This window comes from Triturus cristatus, chromosome 4_2 (assembly GCF_964204655.1).
Source record: "Triturus cristatus chromosome 4_2, aTriCri1.1, whole genome shotgun sequence".
NCBI classification, from domain to species: domain Eukaryota; kingdom Metazoa; phylum Chordata; class Amphibia; order Caudata; family Salamandridae; genus Triturus; species Triturus cristatus.
This window is the reverse complement of record NC_140586.1, coordinates 187,797,931-187,802,715: the sequence shown is the minus strand read 5'-3', so window position 1 is coordinate 187,802,715 and position 4,785 is coordinate 187,797,931.

The following is a 4,785-nucleotide window of genomic DNA, read 5'->3' as shown; positions in this document are numbered from 1 at the left end:
TGTTTCCTATGCTATCCCATCAAGTCCTTCCCTGTCTTGGACCCATGACATGGAAATTGAAAGGGAATGGCTTCAGCTCCAAGGCTGCTCTAGAAATGTTGCTTTAAATTGTCAACAAGTTCACCCATGCTGGCTCCAGAATGCACTAAACACAACTGGATGTCTGCGTGTGTGTGCCTGCTTGTGTATGAGTGTGTTTAGTTACATTGTTGCTGAATGGTTACTCCAGTACCCCTCTTGGCAACTCGGGCTCATATTTCCTGCCAGCTCGGACTGAGACAGCTGAGCCACGCGGCGGCCTGCGGTACGAGCAGGTAGCTGCTGCGTCATGATGTTCCTCAAAGTATCCCAGCACCTTGACCGAATCCTCGCCCGAGGTTTCACTGTTGTCGCTGCAGCTCCTCCCACTGGTTCCCACCACTTCTGCCTATTTTTCGACCTGCTCCCTCTGCGGGGCTTCCTCTTGCCCCTTTTGCCTCTTGCCACCTCTCTCTCCATCTAATTTCACTTCCATCCTCTCTCCTTTTGTCACTGCTTGTTACTCCATTCTGCCCTGTGCCTTCTTGCTACTTTTTATTCTATTTTCCTATCTTTTTCTTGATTTGGCTCTTCTTTTTGTTCTCTTATCCCCTGAGCTGCTTTTGCTCCATTTGAATATTTCTTGATTTGTCTCTAGCTTGTACTCTATCCCGCCTTGTTCTCTTTTGCTCCATTTGACTCAATTTTTTTCTCAATTTTTACTTTATCTCCATTCCACACTCCTCTCATTCTCCTCTTTTACATCACTCCTCCCTGTGACCCTTTCACTGCTCCCACTGCGTCGGTTCTTTCCCTGCACCAATCCTTCCCCCCTCCTGTACCTCCTCCCGCTTCTCCCTACCTGCTCTCCTGCACCTTTCTGCGTCCCCCTCTCCTAGGACCTACTTAAAGGCAACTGCAGTGCAGCCACTGGTGCGCCGAAGACAAGCCTGTCTGTGCCTGGAAGGACCCCAGCACCAGGAACCCTGGTTCAACCCCCCACATACACTACACAGCACAGCACTCTGCCTGCTTGACCGAGGATGTTGCCACTACTACAGCTGCCACCCACACCTCGTTCCATGGTAGGCCTGCACTCACTGCCAGTTTACCTCCCACAACACCCCCACACTCACCACCCACAAATGAACCACACAAAACTTCCACAACAACTCACACACATGCATCTCAACACACACTCACTAAGCAAACACATCACAGATGTCTGGAACCTCAGACACCCACACACTAGACCTCCTCTTACTCACTGAAACCTGGCTTAACACAGCATCATCTACCGACATTGCCACAGCCATACCGACAGGATACAAGTTTGCACATCAGCACAGATTCCACAAGCCTGGAAGAGGACTTGTGATCATTCAAAAGAACACCAACAAGTGCGCCACACTCACGGAATCCGTCACTCCCTTAATGGAGCACATAAACTTCAAGCTGTAGACAGACGAAAGAACCACAATAAAAGGAACCCCCGCAAACCGACCGCCTCGACCAGCTTCAGCACCCTTATCACCATCCTCATCGCACCCCCCTCTCCTGCAGCTCAAAAGATTTCATTCTCCTGGGAGACCTCAAATTCCACCTGGACGACCTCATGGACCAGAACTCCACTGAGCTGCTTGAAAGCCCAGAGAACATTGAACTCGTCCAAGGCCAAACGTACAACACTGGACACACTCTGGACCCATATCTTCTCCTATAGCAAGAAGGTGAAATTTCAGCCACTGCACCCCACTCACATGGACAGACCACTTCATAGTGTACTTGCACATCTCGGCACCGCAACCCACCACACTGCAAAAACCCAGCACACCCAGACGCAACTGGAATAAAGTGACGGAAACAGACTTGGTCAACATCCTCCTTACCAACTGACCACATAATATCAACAATCTACACTGCAATAGAAGGATATAAGAAAATGTTAACAGTTGGATCACAGACAGAGAAAACACCCTTGCACCCATCAAGAACACCAAACAAAGAAGAACCAACAAGCAAGCCAGTTGGTACAATAACAACCTAAGAGAATACAAGTATTTCTGCAAGTAATTGGAGAGGAAATGGAAAACCAGCTGAGAGACAGACGTCAGAACAGCCTATAAGGACACACTCAAACGCTACCACCACCAGCTGAGAGAAACAAAGAAAAGGGCTACGAGAATAGAAATCAGCTCCAACAGCAAATAACTATTCTACATTGTTGAAGAATCCTCCAACCCATCAGCTGCAACAAACACGGTCACCCTCTCGCAAAAACTCTGCAACAACCTCTCTGACTTCTTACACATCAAAATCTCCAAGACATATAACAACTTCAACCCTGAGCCCAACTCATCAGACTTCATTGGACCGCTAACCAACATTATCAAGGACAAACACCTAACAGACTGGAACCCTCTCACCTATGAAAGCATAGGCACAATCCTGAAGACGGTCCACTCGGACCCCCACAGACCGATGCCCCCATCAAATCTACAACTTAGGAGGAACTGTAATCAGCGACGTGCCCACATCCATTATGAACACCTCTATCAAAACTGCTACTTTCCCAGAGAAATGGAAGCACACCGAGGTCAATGCCCTCCTCAAGAAACCATCGGCCGAACACTGCAAACTCAGCAATTGCCACCCCAGCTCGATGCTACAATCCCATCCAAAGTTTTGGAGAAAACGATAAACGACCCACTCTTCAGCCACTTTGAGCTCCAAAACCTTCTGGACAGCTCTCAATCAGGCTTCCGCAGCACCTAAACTGCCCTCATCACGGAAACAGATGACATCCTTGAACAAGGACAAACAGCAGCACTCATACCACTCAACCTCTCTACAGTCTTCAACACCATTTCACACAACACTCTCATCATGAGACTTCAAGACAAATGCTAACAAGGACCAGCACTCAAATGGAAATCCTCATTCCTCACAGGAAGAACCCAACTTGAAAAGACTCTCACCATTCACCTCAGATTCGAAGGAACACATCTGTAGGGTCCTGCAAGGCTCATCATTCAGCCTCACTCCCTTCAACATGTACTTGACACCGCTGGCTAACATTAGGACATACAAAGTGGGAACAGTCCACTACGCCAACAACACACAGCCCATCTCATCTCCAACTGAAGAAACCAACACCAGCAATTCCAACTTTGCAAACTGCATGACCAGTGTGGTTACCTGGATGTGTGAAGACTGCCTGAAGCTCAACACTCACAAGATAGAAGTAATGCTTTTCAGGAATACAAGCTCACCCTGGGACTCCTCCTGGTGGCCCAAGGAACTAGGACCCATGCACACTCCAATGGACTTATCCTGGACAACAAACTCACCATGGCATCACAGATCAATGTTGTCACCTCCTCCTGCTTACACATCCTACATATGCTGCGGAAGATCTTCAAGTGGCTCTCACTGAACACCAGACGCATCATCACGCAGGCCCTCATAATGAGCAGACTGAACTATGGCAACACACTATGCAGTAATCTCAACTCACCTACTCTGCATACTCAAAACAACCCAAAATGCCAGACTTACTCAACCTATTCTTTTAATAAAGACTTCTCATGTATAACCAAATAGTTTTCCTTTGAGCTGTCTTTTTTTTCTTTCAGTGTGGGTGGAGTAAATAAAATGTGCAGAGATAAAAAGTATTTATTTACTTGTAATGTTCAATGCTCGGAGTCCAAGCTTCCTTTCTCCCAGTCCTGTTCCCACCCTCAAAGAATACTTTTTGGGTACATTTTTTACTTTTAAACTTCCAGCAATCATTGACTTTGGTATAAGGCATCCTTTTTTTGGGGAGTGTCTACGGATACGGAGGATAGAACAGCAACATCATGGAAAAGGAATAAAGACTTCAGCGATTTCAATGGAAAAAGTATTTCTTCAGTAGGGTATTCACTAGGGTGGTCTGTCCTGGAAGGTGGAACACCTAAATTAAGCGAGGACTGGGACAAGGAAAACTTGGACTCAGGATAAAGAAGAAATCAGAGCTGTTCGAAACAGACATTTGAGTTTATGTTCCTTCAACTTTAAGCTGTGGACAACATTTTCCACTGTGAAATAGGGAAAACGCTAATTGTTTAAGCTTTAAGGTGTTGGGAAGTTCAAACAATAAAACGAAACAACTTTTTCAGCACGGCTTCCTAATAAAATGCCTCTCGCAGCAGCTGAACAGAGGGCACTTATTAGAGCAGATTGTAATGATAAAACATGAAGAAGGGGCATTCGTAAGAGTGCCTTAATAGTGTGACAACTGAAAGAAAAGCACTAACCAGCATTACCATTTCTTCTCTAAACATATTTGCCTGAATTAATGACATCACAAATGAAGTCGGTATTTAGTGTGAGCTGTACATTCCTCTAGGGAGCTCAAGCAAAAGATCTCCAATAAAGTTCCCTCTTGCGGGGCCCGACAGGCATCGCAGCGCCAGCCTGGCAAGGAGCAGCGCCCGATGATGAAGCATATCACCTTCGGGCGAGTGAGGGCAACTTTGCTTACAAGCTCATGCTTCTGTGGGCCCACATTCATCCAGGGATAATCTCTCTATACTTATAATGCACTGTGATACTTGGGGTGAGTGTATACTGGACCGTCAGTCTCCCTGTCCTCCTTTCTATGCGCATTCCTCTAGGGAGACATGACTGCGCTTGATAGTTAGAAACTATTTAAAAAAAATAACCTGTGGTCTTCAAGTTATGATGGTCCACGTTTAAATTTTGGAAAGTTGTTTGACACCTTCA